The sequence below is a fragment of the Dendropsophus ebraccatus genome, unplaced genomic scaffold (assembly GCF_027789765.1).
Source record: "Dendropsophus ebraccatus isolate aDenEbr1 unplaced genomic scaffold, aDenEbr1.pat pat_scaffold_1194_ctg1, whole genome shotgun sequence".
NCBI classification, from domain to species: Eukaryota; Metazoa; Chordata; class Amphibia; order Anura; family Hylidae; genus Dendropsophus; species Dendropsophus ebraccatus.
This window is the reverse complement of record NW_027208611.1, coordinates 19,369-38,263: the sequence shown is the minus strand read 5'-3', so window position 1 is coordinate 38,263 and position 18,895 is coordinate 19,369. Positions and strand designations below refer to the sequence as shown.

General features: G+C 40.1%; 1 pseudogene; it reads left to right on the top strand.

Moving 5' to 3' along the window:
* The window catches only part of LOC138774977 (polypyrimidine tract-binding protein 3-like), a 51,163-nt pseudogene that overhangs the window by 13,744 nt on the left and 18,524 nt on the right, over positions 1-18,895 (top strand).

The following is an 18,895-nucleotide window of genomic DNA, read 5'->3' as shown; positions in this document are numbered from 1 at the left end:
GGATAACATTTAACAATTTTTGGTGGTCTAGAGTGGTTAAGGGACACAAACATATATATATAATATGTGTGCGTGTGTAGAGACAAGCGAACCTGGAGCATGCTCGAGTCCATCCGAACCCGAACTTTCGGCATTTGATTAGCGGTGGCTGCTGAAGTTGGATAAAGCCCTAAGGCTATGTGGAAATCATGGATATAGTCATTGGCTGTATCTGTGTTTTCCAGACAACCTTAGAGCTTTATCCAACTTCAGCAGCCCCAGCTAATCAAATACCGAACGTTCGGGTTCGGATGGACTCTAACCCGAACCCGGTTCGCTCATCTCTAATATATATGTGTGTGTTTTGGGTCTACCATGGTTCCAGGGATAATATGCAATGGCTTTGTAGCAGAAAGTGATCAGTGCCTTCAGTTTGTCACTTCATCAAATATTTTGAGCATCAAAAATGTGACTAATCTTTTCCAAATCTTGTCTTAGGGCCCAATTCCACCGGATGATTATCGTTAAATCGTTCGAATCTAAACGATAGTCATTCGTTTGAATAGCAGTTAACGTTTTCAATAAGACCTGGACCTATTTTTATCGTTGCTCGTTCGCAAATCGTTTGCATTGAATAAGATGTCGATCGGTTGTTCCCAGTAGCTACGAACGCAATAGTGATGACAAGACGACCGTAAGAACAATCATAAGTAACAATTATCGTTCCATGTAAATGGGTGAACGATTTCAGGTCTTTCGCAATAGCGGTCGTTTGGATCGTTTATCACTAACGATTATGCGAACGATAATCGTCCCGTGGAATAGGGCCCTTTATATTGATAAATCAGGTCCTTTTGTTGTGGATGCGTTATTGGATATATCAATATACTCTTCTTACTGATAATTTCCTTTGGAATATGTACCTCTATAAGTGCTCTGTTTACTGTTTTAGTTTTTGTATGTAATCACCGCAGTGTAACCAAGACTACGTTTACACTACTTTTTCCCATCTGTTACACTATGCTGAACAGTGTACAATGCGTTACATTTTAATGTACAGAAAAACATGACCACACATTTTTGTGTATGTGTAAAAAAAAAAAAAAAAAAAATCACACTTTTTTTTTATTTTTTAACAAAAATCATTGGGAAATGGATTCTACGGATTGGCATACAGCAGTATCAATGTTTCTTTGATCAAAATTCACATTGATAAAATCTACCTTGTGTATAGCAGACTAAAGCAGTTGTCTGGCTTGGAAGACTCTTGAGAACTGTGTGCTGGGAGGGGAATAGCAATGGTGCTATGGAGTGGAGACAATTGTTCCTGAAACACTACTGGTGGGATAGTGATAAATAACACAACATTAATGTGGGTGTGATTCTCAGCTGCAGCTTAAAGATGGAGGCTCGATGTTGGGAACGTGATGGTATGAAAATAAATGTGAATACCCTTTTTTTTTTATTGCTCGTTTGTGTATATGTCAGACTTCTAATATGACGCTTTGGTTCAGAGCCTCTTGTAAAGATTTTATTGCCTATTAAAATGTAGCAATCAGAGAAGCCTCAAATGCTAAGCAAGGGACTTCACATTAATGACAATATGACAGATGCCTGCATTGATGTCATTTTTTTTCTTCACTTTTCAGCTAATGGAAACGATAGCAAAAAGTTTAAAGGCGATCGCTCTCCCTGCTCCCCTTCACGTGTTATCCATATTCGCAAGGTTCCAAATGATGTTACAGAAGCCGACATCATCTCATTAGGTGTACCTTTTGGAAAAGTTACCAATCTTTTGATGTTGAAAAGTAAAAGCCAGGTATTGTATACTCATGTTTTAATTTATATTGTTTTATAATTTAATGTGTATACATAAATTTTTTTGCCTTGTTTTAATTATTTATTTTTTTGATAGACTGATAGATGTGTAACAAAAAGGCCATCTGATGACGAGATGCAACAATTTTCCAAGCCATTTTGTGAACTGAATTCCATTAATTTAGGGCTTATGCATGCGTCTATATTACGCTTCTGTTTTGGACAGAGACCTAATAGGATTGCTGTAGTCGTCCAGTAGATCTATTTTTTTTTCTTTTAAAATTACCAAATTAGCACAGACAGTACTTTTAGTGTTCAGGCAACAGCCATTTTCTAAAAGGAAAGAGATATAGCACACGCCATCAGAATCATATGCATGGAAGTATTATCCTATAGAAATAATGATTGTAGAGGATTATCTACACACGTATAGAGATCAATGGAGCCTGTATTGCAGTGCAGGAGGCTTTATGGATTGGTATAGTCTCTGTGCACAGATGCACTAAGCAAAAAAAAAAAAAGCACAAACAAATCTGGAATTTTTTTGATTGACTACTTTTCCTGATGGTATATTGTTACCAATATTGCCAATGGTCTCATTTTTTTAGGCTAGTGAAGAAAAAAAATCTCTGACAAGTTAAAAGTTTACTTTATGTAAGATATTCTTTGAGGCTGGGTTCACACTACGTATATTTCAGTCAGTATTGTGGTCCTCATATTGCAACCAAAACCAGGAGTGGATTAAAAACACAGAAAGGTTCTGTCCACACGATGTTGAAATTGAGTGGATGGCCGCCATATAACAGTAAATAACTGCCATTATTTCAATATAACAGCCATTGTTTTAAAATAACAGCAAATATTTGCCATTAAATGGCGGCCATCCACTCAATTTCAACATTGTGTGGACAGAGCCTTTCTGTGTTTTCAATCCACTCCTGGTTTTGGTTGCAATATGAGGACCACAATACTGACTGAAATATACGTAGTGTGAACCCAGCCTAAAGCTCCATTCAATTCAAGCAAAAGGAGGCCCCTTTCTCCAGTGGCGTAACTACAAATGGCTAGGCCCCATAGCAAACTTTTGATTGGGCGCCCTTCCTGACTGATTGACCACTAAGCTATTTGTCTAGTTATAACTGCAAGTGCTCGTCAGGAGTGCTTGCAGTTAAAGGGACATTTGCAGAACCTCTTAGGCCTGCTTGGCCACCTGGTTCTCCAAATGATGACCGCTCAGGCTGCTCAGCGTATTGCAAGAGCAGGCAATGGGGCCCCCTGAGGTAGTGGGCCCCATAGCAGCCGCTATGGCTGCTACAATGGTAGTTACGCCCCTGCCTTTCTCGTGATTGGTAGCAGTCCCATCAGTCATTTAGTCATTCTTTATGCTGAGGATAGGTGATAACTTTTAATCTTGATATAACACTTTTAAAGGCGTTTTCCATCTACAAAAATGTGCACAGTGTCACAGGTGTGTGACACTGTCAGTTCCCGCCCTGTTTTCCAGTAGTGAGCTGTGGTGAGTGGGGTGGGCACAGAGGGTCATACACCTGCCTCTGTGACACTGTGAGCCTGGGATGAAGAAAGTTTAACAACAGATCACAGAGCAGTGGTGAAGATGTGTACAGTATGCATTGCTCATGTGATCGGCAAGGAAAACTGTCAGGTTGGATATATGCATCCTATGCATATATGTGTGTGTGTGTGTGTGTGTGTGTGTATATATTATTTTTTTTATTTTTTTTTTAAGAATAGTTATCTGACAGTATTGCTTGTACAGATCCAAGATCTGTCCTGGGGTTTGTTCGGCAGGTGATTTTTTTTTGTTTTTGTTTTTTAATTCTTTATTTTATTTCGAAAAAAATAAAAAAACTTAAGTAAAAAATATGGCATCTACAATTCTCTAATACATCATCACTGGATCTTTTTGAAATCAGCCTGCCACCCACCCCTCCCCTGGTCAACCAGGAGGGGGAGAGAGGAGGAATCCTTACCATACACTCCACTTTCCCCTGAGATTCCCCCCTCTACGACTTCCAGTCTCTTAATTCTATAAACCTGGTTTATCCATTCTTAGGTCAAATTGGCGTGGCCTAGTGTTTATGCCCTAGGACTGCCTCTCCATCCCTCCTCCCCGCCCTCTTCATCATGAGGAATGCCTCTGGGCAAGATTTCTCCTATTCATCACTTGTCTGCACATAGGCCTTAACAATCTAGCACATGTGCAGTGTTCAGGCAAATGATGAATAGGAGAAATTCTGCCTAGGGCATTTCTAACCGTGAAGAGGGTGGGGAGGAGGGACGGAGAGGCGGTGCAGGCCTAGGCCTCAGACTCTGTAGGCCACTCCTATCTGATAGTACAGGTGGTTTGGTGCGCGGGGGGCAAATTGTGGCTACAGAGTCGCTTTCATTTTATTTATAGTAGTGGAGGATCAACAAGGACCTGGTGAGTGTTGAGTGGTGAGTGACTCGAGTAAAGTTTCTTTCAACAAGACAATCGTCATTGATGGCACCCCCTTGCATATTGGTGCAATTGTATGCAATCAAAGCCAACAAATAGTATTGGTGCCTCCAACAGAGGTCTGCGTGTCCCTTTCAGCTAGGGCTGGATCAAACAAAACAAATGTCTTTTTACACAACTGTATTTGAAGCCAGTGTCTTTGTAATATTTTATTTATATGCAAGATGGTAAGAAGAAAATTGAATGGATTAGGGCTTTGCTACAGGATAAGCACAAACACATGATTGGTGTTTAGTAAAACCTAGAGGTGGATGTGATGCTAGTTTAGTCAATAAGAAAAGGAAGCCTCACAGAATACATTGCTAGTCATTTGGATCTGTTACAAGCCAGATCCGTTATGGAACCTTCAAAAGGGTAGTTCAGCAAAATAAGGAAAATCTTTCAAATCAACTCGTGTCAAGTGCCAGATATTTGTAATTTACTTCTATTGAAAAATCTGAAGTCTTCCATTACCTAAAGGGGAACTCCGGATAAAACTTGTTTTCTTTTAAAATTACATTAGAAGTTAAATATGTGTCTATACAATGTATTAGCGTATCTGTACGGTTCTGCCACACTGGTAGCTGATAGAAATCCAGGAAGTGAAAAAAAATGGTCCCTGTACAAATCCACATTGTTTCCTGCTCCTTCTGCTATCCCCTATCCCCTGCTTCTTCTGCTATCCCCTATCCCCTTAGGAGACAAATCTTGCATGACTCTGTCTCACATTGTGTGTGTTTGCTGATGATGCAGACAGGGGGGGCGTGATGTCCCAGGAGGCTTGGCTGCATCCCCCAATCCCCTGAGTGATTCACCATCTCTGACCAGCCAGAAGCAGGTGTTGCACTAATTTCTCTAATTGTGCAGAAGTGTGCAGTGAAATTAGGGCTGTGTTCACACATGGAATGCCATTGCAGTACTGCAGCGTATTAGCAAAAATGATGCAGTAAATAATGCCAAACGGCAGAGAGGATCAGAGCCTTATTGTGGGGCTCAACTTCAAAGATAATAGATGCTTGATCATAATATGTGTGTGGAAATGAAAAGAAAAGAAAATTCAAGTAAATTCTTTACTTTATTCCAATATCAGCGTTACAGGTAGTAACTGTGTGCTGTGTGATGTTACAGATAGAGAATACAGCGTGCTGTGTGTTGTTATGGGTAGAGAATACAGCGTGCTGTGTGGTGTTACAGGTAGAGAATACAGCATGCTGTGTGGTGTTACAGGTAGAGAATACAGCGTGCTGTGTGGTGTTACAGGTAGAGAATACAGTGCTGTGTGGTGTTACAGGTAGAGAATACAGTGTGCTGTTACAGGTAGAGAATACAGTGTGCTGTGTGGTGTTACAGGTAGAGAATACAGCGTGGTGTTACAGGTAGAGAATACAGCGTGGTGTTACAGGTAGAGAATACAGTGTGCTGTGTGGTGTTACAGGTAGAGAATACAGCGTGCTGTGTGGTACAGGTAGAGAATACAGTGTGCTGTGTGGTGTTACAGGTAGAGAATACAGCGTGCTGTGTGGTGTTACAGGTAGAGAATACAGCATGCTGTGTGGTGTTACAGGTAGAGAATACAGTGTGCTGTGTGGTGTTACAGGTAGAAAATACAGTGTGCTGTGTGGTGTTACAGGTAGATAATACAGCGTGATGTGTGGTGTTACGGATAGAGAATACATCGTGCTGTGTGGTTGGGACCACAATGAAATCATAAATTACTGCAAATAATTCAGTAACAAAATGAAACTGCAATGTGTGAACACAGCCTAGATGTTCTGCAACAGCTTTGGGCAGGGAATAGGCAAGGTGGAGGACTGTGATGAACAGCTGAGGGAAAGCATTGCATTCTGGAACCTGTAGTACTGTGTACAACTGATAAACCAGGAAGTGCAGAAACAGAAAAAAGAACAAAACCCCCCAAAACAAATGGATTTTTGGTAGTTTCAAAAATGGAATAGATAAGTAAGTAATGCTTTCTGCTTCTGCAGAAGTTTCATTTTTTTTTAACCTCTATCTGGAGTTCCCCTTTAACAGCTGCTTTATGTCCTGCAGGAAGTAGTGTATTCAGTATGACACAGTGCTGCCACCTCTGTCTGTGACACAAAAGGGGAGATTTATCAAACTGGTGTAAAGTAGAATTGTCGCAACCAGATTCCACCTTTCATTTTCTAAAAAATTTGTGAGGTATGAAAGGTGGAATCTGATTGGTTGCTAGGGGCAACTAAGACAGTTCTACTTTATACCAGTTTAATAAATCTCCCCCAAACTGTTTAGAGATGTAGCAAATCCCCATAGAAAACCTCTCCTGCTTTCAGAAGGAAAAAAAACTACTATAAAGAAACAGAACGATACAGCTAAGGATGGTACAACATATTCTTCTGGGCCAGAAAAGTTCATGAAGATTATTTAGGGTCAGTGAAGATGTTAATATTGAGCCTCCTAGAGTTAACTTATTTAGAACTATATCCATTGACCTACATTCTGGAAAATTCTTCCATCCTGATGTTTATGGGCTATGTTAGACAAAATAAACAAATGACAGCAAAAGGAGAAGTCATAAACCTCACCAAATTAGTAAAAATGCAGAGGATATGTGTGTGTGAAACAGTAACTGAATGATAGAATGACCATTTGAGAGTTAAAAGTATGATTACATAGTAGGAACTGTATCGAAGTTACATGTATATGTTATATGTACATGTATATGCTACTACATATACATAATTTTAACTCTCTCGTCAACTGATAAGATTTTTTGTGTGGCCAGTAAAATCCTTGTTATCAGCAACACATCTGTGTGTAAACAGGGGATGTATGACCAATAAGGGTGCAGTTACATGGCAGCATGCATGGTACAGCAATCGTTTCTGCAGTGCTTGATTAATCATGCCATGTAAGGGCCAGTTCACACTGAGCAAGTTCGACATGTCATTTATTTGAGCGGAGAGGAGCGGGAGTGGAGGAGCGCGAGCCCTCACATACAGACACTATGGGACAGTGAGGCAGGTGGGATTGTGTGGCGGAGCTCTCCACTGAATTTGCTTAGTGTAAGCTGACCCTAAAGGCAAGACAACTGGGCTCACAGCAAGCCATGTAGAAGGGCCCTTCAGTCTTTAATTTGTGACCTTATCAGATTTCCAGTTACCATTTTTGGGGAGTTGGGGGGGTGTAATTGAAATCTTTTTACTGTATTCATGAAAGTTATGTTTTAAAGGTCAGTCCTTTCTGGCAGTGATACTTTTAGTGGTGACCTAATTGCTTATTGGCTTTGCTGTGAATTTGACCGTTTTTTGTAGATTTGCAGTTTATACTTTATGCATTTCAGTCCACTGAATGTATTTAAATACTTGCTATTGACTTGTCATTAAGTCTGGTGCTTTAAAAATTATGTAGTACCCACCATAAATTACTTAGACCAATTGGAATCTATGTATTGCAACATGGTTTATGGTAAAATTTTCCTTTGTTCCTGTCAATCACAGGCCTTCTTGGAAATGGCTTCTGAAGAAGCAGCTATGACCCTGATGAATTACTACACCCCTGTCACTCCTCATCTTCGCAGTCAGCCTGTCTATATTCAGTATTCTAACCACCGAGAACTGAAGACCGACAACTTGCCTAATCAATCGGTATGTACTGCCTACAGGAATTATAACTGATCAACTACTATTAGAACAATAACTGTTACGCTGGCTACATGTATGTCAAATCCCATCAATGAACTTATTGGGTTCTGCTTAGAGACAGTGAAAATGGCAAGGCAGAAGCATTCACTGGCTTTATGGAGCTTAAAGCGTAACTGTCATGTTTACTTTTTTTTTATTGCAGAAATCAGTAGTCTTAAGCGATTTTATGAAACTCTGTAATAGGTTTTATCAGCCAAAAAGCCTCCTTCTGTACTCAAGAAGCAATCTCCCAGCCTCCCCCCCCCCCCCCCTGACTTCTTATCTGTGCATTATCAGGCAAACACGTCTTCATTACAGAGAAGCCAGTGAAGACGGGTTCTGCTCTCTCTATTGTATCCTTATGGAGGGGGGAGGGGCCGAGGGAGATGAGGGAGCAGGTAGAGGTGACATGAAGGTCAGCTGTTTGTAGACTCTCTGGGCACCTAAAACGCTAAATTCAGGTGTCAGAAAGGTCAGTGCTTATCTATGAACTTACTGAGAGAAGATTGCAGGGTGTTGTGCTGTGCTGGACTGCTCCGTGCTCAGTCACTCCTAACAGCCCCTCCCCTCTCCATAGCCACATAATGGAGACAGAAATCCTGCTGCATTTGATGTGAGGGGGGAGGCTGGGAGATTGCTTTTTCAGTCCAGAAGGAAACTCTTTTAGTACATAAAACCTATTACAGAGTTTCTTAAAATCGCTTGTACTGTTGATATTTAATGTTTTCAGAAAAATGACCCTGAAATGACAGTTACGCTTTAAATGATAGATACATGATTCATTAAAATCAATTTTGTGAGAAATACTTTTTATTACTACACAAAATTCATTATGCACAAATGATAAATATAAATTCCACGATGCTACAATAATTTTTAATAATTTATCTTTATTTTTTAAATCCACTAAGAGAGTAGTTTTTAAAACACCATACATCATATTTTTTTTTCATTGCAGAAATGACAGCATGCTACATAATTTCATCACACCAAGTATATTGCAGGTTATCATCATAGGAATAGCCAGTGAAATAGTCTGTATATGTAACACTATAAATTTATCTCTAAGTTTATGGTAAACTCTCAAGCCAAGTGCATGTTTTCAGAATGCATAGAGAACTCCCAACACTCACTTCAAATCACCATAGGCCACATATTCATATGGGATGTAGAAACAATTTTTTTTGTTTTGTTATAACATCTGTTATAATTACCTATATTACGTTGTGTACATAGGAAGAATTGTATATTGCTATTTTCAAATATGCCTTGTAGTGCAGTCTTTATACTGGGGGCTTAACATTTATTTGTTTTAGAAAAAAACAACAAATGTACTGTAAGCCCCGTTTGTTTTCTGAATCCAGCTCTGGACTCTTATAAGGCCTTATTCACACGTTCAGTAAAATTGTCCGTGATCGCTGATCAGCGACCACAGACAATTTTGGAGGAAATTGAATACTATGAGTTTATTGAGAATGATCCATGCCGTGAAAAAATAGGACAGGTCATAGTGCGGAGCGGAATCACTGCACAAGTGCCACAGTAGAAAACAAAAACTGTTTTTCACTGATTCTATGGATGCCACGTCTGTGGAATCTGTGAAAAACAGATCCCATGTCACCCACCCCCTTCCTGCCAGCACATCCCCACCAAGCCCACCCTCATAGCACGTCCCTGACAAAGCATCCCCAAACTCCCCAGGGCTGGCATACTCTTATTCACCATTACCGGCATATTCCTTCTTCGCTTCTTTCTGCTGGCTCCCTGGTGCAAGAGTGACGTGCGTTCAGGCATACCTCCCAACTTTAGGTGAGAGGAAAGAGGGACATGGACACGCCCTAACCCCACCCAAAGACACGCCCCTAACCCCACCCAAAGACACGCCCCTAAATCACAAGACACACCCCCTAAATAAGTCATAAACGCGACGTTTTGGTCGAGTCGATCGCCATTTTCACACTTCAAAATGGTGATAGACTCGCCGAAACGTAGCGTTTGTGACTGTTTGCTGTGCTGCACTATTTGTTAATGCTTTGCATGTTGATGGAATAAAAACTTCTTTCTCTATCTCTCTCCTATCTATCTATCTATTATCTATCTCCTATCTATTATCTATCTCCTATCTATCTATCTATTATCTATCTCCTATCTATCTATCTATTATCTATCTCCTATCCATCTATCTATCTATCTATCTATCTATCTATTATCTATCTCCTATCTATCTATCTATCTCCTATCTATCTATAGAGATGATGATAGATAGATATAGATAGATAGATAGATGATAGATAGATGATAGATAGATAGATGATAGATAGATAGATAGATAGGAGATAGATAGGAGATAGATAGATAGGAGATAGATAGATAGGAGATAGATAGATAGATGGATAGGAGATAGATGATAGATAGATAGATAGATAATAGATAGACAGATAGGTAGGAGATAGATAGATGGATGGATAGATAGAGATAGGTAGGTAGATAGATGGTCTATCTATCTACCTATCTAAGTAAAGCCCCCTGTGTACCAGAAAAATAGAAAAGGATACTCACATGGCAGCACAGCAGTGGATTTCTCCCCCGTAGTGGCTACTTGCACACCTCACACACAGCTCCTATGTCCAGGCCCCTTCACTCTCTTCTCTCCTGCTTGTCCCGGACAGGTGACCTCATCAGCAGCAGTGGGAAAGATAAGCAGGGGGAAGATGAATGCCAGTGCCGCGGGGCCGGAGATAAGAGCTTCGGGGGCTGGGCGGTATGTGAGCTGCCTGCTCAGGACTTTGAAAGGGACAGAGCATGTGACCTGTCAGTGGCCACTGACTGATACTGAAGGCCGCAGCTGCTGAGTGTCAGATGGCCTTCAGTGTCAGTCAGTGGTCAGTGTGTGGCAGCAGCGGCACCCCCCCCAGGGACCCCTCACTATGTCCAACCCCTTCCCTGTCAGCTAGCCTCCCCCACCATCCCTGGAATAATGACATACTTACTGCAGTTCTGTTCTTCAGCCCTCCAGCAGCAGCGTCTCCTTCCTCTCGGCTCTGCTGGTGACGTCACTCTCCTGCTTTGCGCCGGAACGCAGGGGATGAGAGAGACCTCTTGTGACCGGAAGCAGAATGCAGCTTCCGGCCACTAGAGCGACCAGTGCACAGCCCCGCATCTGCGAGCGCTCACCAAGAGCAGTCGCAGTTAAAGAGACAGGTATGTTTTGGGAAGCGGGACACTTGAGGCCCGTTCCGGGACAGCGGGACAGAACCCCGAAATCGGGACTGTCCCGCTGGATCCGGGACGGTTGGGAGGTATGCGTTCAGGTGCTGCGAGAAGTAACGTTTGGGGAATACGCCGGTTCTGTATGCCAACCTTGAAGGGGTTGGGAATGCAGCTACAGGGATTCAAGGGTGGTGGGGCTTTGTGGGGATGCGCTCTGAGGGAGGGTGTGTGTGTGTGTGTGTGTTTGGGGGGGGTGGCGGTGGGCTTAATAGGAATGTGTTGCCAGATCTCCCTGTGCAGGGGAGGGGGGTAATTGTGGTGCTGGGCTGTGGGGATCAGCTCTGCTGCATCTAACATATGGGGATCAGCGCTGCTAAATCTGTGGTGATGCGCTGCCATCAGCTGTCCAGGGGGAACCCTAGACATGGAACACATAGTGGAATACATACTCGGGTGGTGTGATGCAATCACTGATCTAGCAAGTGGACTAAAATCATGGTCCTTAAAAATCACTGGATGTGTCAATGAGGCCTAAGGCTAGGTTCACACTGTGGAGAAATGACGTCCGCCTTTTATAAGAATGTCTGTTATTTGTGCAAATAACATTCAGAGTATTTCGAACATAATGGCTGTTATTTAATAATAATTGTAATAATGCTTTTATTTGTATAGTGGCAGCTGATTCCTCAGCACTTGACGTAGTTTGCGTAGGTTCTTATGAAAGACTGACATAATTTTTACATAATGTGACCCCAACCTAAGGCTAAATTCACACATGGTGGAAATGCGGCAAATGTTTTAAATATCATTCACATGCTGTGGTTAATTTGTGCACGGAATATTAGACATACTGAGGATATTTAGATCTGCAGAATGTTAACTCTGCAGGTGTAACATTTTGCAGCAGACCCGCCATGGACTTGCACAAGCTGTGGGGGTCTTTGTTCACACAGTGTTTTGTTGTTGTTGTTTTAATTAATGTTTTGAGTGCTATTAATATTATAAATGCTTTCTGCACCCAGTTATACATGTAAAATGCGAAAAGCCACGACCTATTAATTTCAGTGAGAAATAGTGATTTTTTTTTTTCACTGCTTATTTCAAATACATGCATTAAAGGAAACAATGTTACTCAGTCTATTTATTGGGCTGTATTGTTAGAAAAAATAAAGTACTATAAAAGGTGTAAAAATATCTGGAAGCTACATGTGTTTTGTGAAGCAGATTTTAGAGGGGTATTCCAGAGACTAAGTGAATTTTTTTTTCCCGCTAATACTTTGCTTTAATAAAGTTATTACTTTGTAATATAACTTTATTTAACTTTTCCCTTTTTACATACATACTTTGGTTAGTGGCAGCAGTAAGGGGCGACATCTGCTGCCACCAACAATTGTCGGGAACTGCAGGTCTCTAAGTCCAGATCTGCTGCCCTGTTTAGTGTTCACCAGGCTTGACCCAAAGCCCTCAGCCCCAGCCTGCACTAACAGGAAGAACCAAGTGGCTTTGGGTCCTGCACTGAACAGCTTCACCCTGAATGCCTAGGTGGCTGCTGTACACTTTTAAGTAGAGAGACAATTCATGTTTATTGCACAAATGTAATTACTGGTTACTATACAGACAAAGAAACAACAACCAGGGGATTACACAGGGTACTGGTACAAAAAAAAAAAAAGCCAGGCCAGCCGTAATAGTTACATTGCAGTATGATAACATAAAAAAGTATTAGATCACATAGTACTCTGGCTCCATCTGTTGGCTACACACAATAATGCTTATACAGTAATTAAGGCGCTTCATGCATATCTGTGACTACCTATAGCCTTTACACCGCTTTCACATCACAGAAAGGATAAAAAAGCTAAAGTAGCACTAAAAAAACAGGAAAACAACCCAAAAGGTAAAGAGAGACCAGAATTTATGTTTCTTAGCAAAAAAGAAAATATTTAAGGAAAGCACATTATCACTGTTGCTTTACTCCACCAGTATCCCTGGGACCGCCCCACACGTGTTTTGCACTTCCGTGCTTAGTCACCCCATACTGTATACAGAACTATACAGGATACTTCTTTTTAAATAGTTATATTACAAATCATTTTTCTTTTCCGGAGTACCCCTATAAGAAAAAAACAAAACAAAATACACATGTATTTAGCATTTTATTTCTATGTAGCTAATTTTGGTGTCGATTTGGACCAAACAGCTTCCAATTCGGCATCAGTGCAGCCAGTATATGTTATCAGATGGTAAAAACGGATGCTGTTGCAGATTCCATTTTTCATTGAATTACATTATATAAAAAAAAAAGGATTAATACTGTTTTGTGCAAGTCAAAATTAAATGTAGTGTAATAGAAACCGTGAAACAGAGATGAGAATGCAGTGTGAACCCAGCCTTACTAGTTAAGTACACTATATTGATAGTTTTGTACTAGTCGTACGTTATGCAACCTGTGATGTGTATTCTACAGAAATATACACCTCATACAGTATATAGTTTTAAACATGAACATACACTGCATGTAGTTATGATTCAGTAGTTTTATAGTTGGTTGTTTCTTTTGCAGTTTATTTTTGCCTGATGTACAAAAATGTATACTAATATGGAGCATGCCATCTGGTTATTTCCTTTTTTCCCCCCTCTTCCCCTTAAGCGAGCCCAGGCTGCTTTGCAAGCTGTGAACACTGTCCCGTCTGGTGGTCTGACTCTCACTGGTGGTCCTGGGGGTGAAAGCTTATTATTACCAGGCCAAAGTCCTGTGCTCAGAATAATCGTGGAAAACCTGTTCTACCCTGTTACGCTGGAAGTTCTCCACCAGGTATTCATCTTACTACCCCCACCGTCTGTGAAGACCTATTATAGATACACTTATAAGTGGTAAGGCAAGGTTCACACTACGTTTTTGCAATCCGTTTTCTTCATCGGTTTTTTGAAAAAAAAAACAAAAACGGATGCATTTGTGTGCATCCGTTTTGATCGTTTTTTCCATTAACTTCCATTGTAAAAAAAACTGATCAAAACGGCTTCTTTTTTTATGATGGACACAAAAGTAGTGTCAGCTACCGGATCCGTTTTTTTTACAATGAAAGTCAATGGAAAAACGGATCAAAACGGATGCACACAAATGCATCCAATTTTTTCATCGTTTTTTTGCAAAAAACAGATGAAAAAAAAAACTGATTGCAAAAACGCAGTGTGAACCTAGCCTAAGACTGTATTCATTTAAGTAGTGTATATTCAGGTTTGCCAGTGACCACATTTCCTATTCTATACAGTTGCTGCAAAGTACAGACAACACTGTTTGGAGTCCCTCCAAAAAAACTGTATATGCCTGAAAATGGACCGAGCATAGTTACTAGTAGAGGTGAGCGAACCTGAGCATTATGCCGTCTGATTATTTGTGGCTGAAGAAGTTTGATTCGGCCCTAAGGCTGCCTAGAAAACCATAGGCTGTATCCATGTTTTCCAGGGCTCCCTTTTCAGCTGCAGGGAGTCAAATGCCGCACTCTGGTTCACTCATCTCTAGTCACTAGTAAAACCTCATTTGGCCCATTAAAATCACTGCATATCACTCTGTGGTATACTTCAGCATACCATCGGGCCAGTATGCTAACATACTATAATACCTAACATAACACCTTAAACTTAGATTACCTATCTGATGTGAACACTGTGAACGTGTTTGATAGATAGTAAAACATGATAACATATGGCAATATTCTATTCTAAAATGGAAATTTGACAACCATTATGAACTCAAAATAATGAAATAAACTTGCAATATACAGTGGTCCAATTCATTTATGTAAAGTAGTCCTTACATGTCAAAGTAAGGAAAGAGTCAAAAAGGGCTACTGGAAGCTGTAAATTTCTCTCTATGTAGAGGATAGCAGCTTCTACAGTGTCCTGTACAGTTCACAGGGTCCCAGAAAAACAATGGTGCCTTTTACCTGGTGTCAGAAAGAGCAGCTCATCCTGGCACAGGTAAAAAACAGAACATGTAGTGTTGCACTATACCTGGCGCTACCATTCACAGCATGCACCTCAATAATACAGGTGTTTTACCGGTTAAATGTCCACTTCTTCTAGTTGGGCAATCAAGTGATTATCCTCTTGATTAGATAATCAATTAGGAACCATTTTATTTTTAAAATATTATAACCCCTGCTCATTATAACTTGTGGGACCACTGTATCTAATTCCCACACCCTTCATACAAGAGAATAGAAAGCTTATCAGTGCTTGTTTATAGTAAGTTGGAAGTAGAAGTTCCCCATAGTGTATAATACAATGTATATATAGTATAGGACAGTATGTATTCCCCATGTGTAATGCACCATGCCTTTTTTTTTTTTTTTTTTAAATCAATGTTGCTACATCATGCAAGTCCAAATTCTATGTCAGGCAGAAGGGTACGTTTTTAGGACAATACCTTACTCTAATCCTGTCACACTCTTTCCTTCTGTCACATCTATTGGAACTTTTGTAGAAACTTGTTAAGATTGTGTGTTCAAAGCAAAGAAGGAAATGCATCTTTTAGATGGTTAATACTTCTAATTTCTTCCTTGTGTCACAGATCTTTTCCAAGTTTGGAACTGTGCTGAAGATCATCACATTCACCAAGAACAACCAGTTCCAGGCTCTGCTTCAATATGCTGATCCAATAAACGCACATCACGCCAAAGTGGTAAGGAAGGCACATGACGCACACACATTTTACATGAGATCAAGAAATAAAAAATATATTCTTTCTGCATGTTTTTCAGTTATTCCTGAATTTTGGCAGTCTTATGTTGTGTATTATCAGAGTTACAAAGCTGCTTTGTGTAAATGTGCCTGGTAAACAAAGACCTTCAGTAATGAATGAGTCTGAAATGTTCTTGGACCCAGCTCTACAATGACTGACCTATTTGCAACATTGAGATAAGTGGCAGAGCTCGCGCTGACGATCAGGAGAAAATTTATCCACCTTAAAGAGCTTTACAGAAATGGTTGTTTTTTAAGTGAGCAAGTATTCTTCCCAATAGTCTTTTACTTTATGGATGTATATCTGTCATTGTGCAACAAATTGACCAGTGTATATTCATGTGTCTCCCTGCAAAATGCACATGGGTATTTTATGTCATACATTTGCTACGCTTATTGTGTGAAATACAATTTTTTTTTCATATCTTGCTGTGAAAAGTATAGTATATTTGTGGGTAGAGATGAGCGAATTTACAGTAGGTACGAAGCAAATCGCTTCGTTTCCACCTGCATTCTTTCATTTTTGCCAGTTTCCCAGGGCTGGATCCATTTTTTTTCCTTGCAGCTTTTATTCATAGCAACATTTAGTGGAACTTGGGTTTGTTCCATATCTGCATTTTATTTTAAAGGGCGCACTAGATGGCTACAAAAAACAATAGGGAGAATAAGAGAGATTCATGGTTGGAAAGTCAAGGATAATTGGAGTAACAGGCATACATGCATAGGCAGAGATAACTTTACCAGAAATGAATGTACATAATTGATGCTCTCAGTTTTACTATTAGCTAATAACATTGAGGCTGTGGTTCTGCAGCGACAGGAGTAAATAGATTATCTTTAGTGAATATTTGAAGATGGCCATTAAGGGTAAAAACACACATGCTCATGGCCGCATATGGCTGAGGGCCAATCTATTATCATCCTAAGACTGCTCCTTTTCTCCCTCTGCTCACAGGTGCTATAAATACTACCTTTCTTCTGTAATATTAAAAACTAATAGTCCTTTGACACGTAGCAATTATCGTTCAAATCTGTATGATGGCAATTGCATTCAAGCGATTATTTTCTCGTGTAAACACAGCTAATGATCAAGCAGTGAACGAGAAATCGTTTATCGTGGTGCGTCGACACGTTTTTCAAATCGTCACTGGTTGCTTGCTGATAATTCGTAGATCGCTTCGTCTAAACCGTTTTTCACAAATTTACCTTAGTGTGTGGGATGGCGTTAAGCGAGCTTAAAACAATCGTAAAAAATTATCTTTTAAAACAATTTATCTCTTCATCTAAACGCTAATCACCATAAAAACCAAATTGTCGATTCAAAATCGTTAAGCGATCAATTGAGAGATTTATCACTCTTTGTAAAAGAACCGTAAGAGTAGGGGTCACCTTAGGTTACTCTAGTAGACAAATTATTTCTCTAATAAAGGGTCTTTTTGGAAAATAATATGTTTAGGCTTCTGTATCCTTTGGTGATAATTAGCAATTCCCGAACTACAAATTTAAGGATTTTTCAGGCTGTAAAGAAAAAATAAAAATTCACAAACAGAAGAAGCATTCAATATTGCAGTCCCCACAGTTAAAGGCCTGCAAAAGCTTGCTGAGATTTAAGAATAGAAATTATGTAAAATCTCTGCTGTGAAATACCTGTGTCAAAAAGGCCCTATGTCCACTCTGGCAAAAAACTATTGAGAGAGGGTCGAAAATGGGAACACATCCATGTGGTGGGATGTAGCTGCTGGCATCTGGCCATCTGGTTTAAATCAGGCCAAAAAAGTTCTATAGTAGTAATGACCACAGTGTATTTAGGTGTCACTCTGCCCCAGCAGTAAAGCATTCTGGAAAACACATGGCTCCATGTGATTGTCATAAAGACTATAATGTGCTGCTTCCTTCACATGAGGATCTGCACTCATTCTTCCTTTGAACCCCCCTAGAAGCCTAAGGGTAAAGGAACCTAAATTCATTAGCTAGAGGTTGAGCAGGCTTCATTAAACCACTGCATCCTGGAAGTTCCTAACACCTTGACACTGTTTGCTTGTGAACTATCTGATAAACTATAAAGAACAAATGGGAATGTAAAAACTATCCATATGTGAAATATAAAGAAAAGTGTATGTAGACATGGTTTAAGTTACTCACCATATGATACACACGTACAGTGGTGTCTAAGTTTTGCCTGAGTAGAGCTGTCACGGCACAAGCAGGCAGCAGAAAAAGGTACATATGAGTAGGTAGTATCTGGATGAATTGTTGGACAGAAGTGCGCAAAATACAGTGAATTATGGTTCACTTGTGCAAAAACAGAAACTGCAACGAACCAGCTCCGCAGCTAACCATGTACAGAACACGTTCTTTTCATACAACTATAGATGTATGTTCATCCATAGATGAAAGAGTAAAGTCTTGAATAAATGTAATATACTGTACAGTACATTGGAACAGGAAAAAACCTGAAAAGTGAAAGAAGGTAAAACAATGCATCAAAGCTTGTAAGGGTTATGTAGCCCTATTACTCGGAGACATCAAGGTGGTCTAACCATTGGAGCTACAAGTTGGATTTACATGTGCTATAAAAGAATATTAGAAACTTTCTTGAATATTTTAAAGTATATATCTGTTTCTTCTTTTAGGCTCTAGATGGGCAGAATATTTACAATGCCTGCTGCACCCTGCGTATTGAATTCTCCAAGATGACAAGCCTTAATGTCAAATACAACAATGATAAGAGCCGAGACTTCACACGCCTTGATCTGCCGACTGGAGATGGACAGCCATCTCTTGATGCCACGATGGCAGCTGCTTTTGGTAGGTACTTCATTGATTTGCGTCAAGGGCTCCTAACTCCCTCTGCCACTCTGATGCAAGCTGTTAAATAACATAGGCTCCCATGCATGTACAATGATACCAGTTCTGGAATTACCACACATCTGCCATTCCAATATATGAAATATTAAATGACTACTTATATGAAAAACCCTGTCCC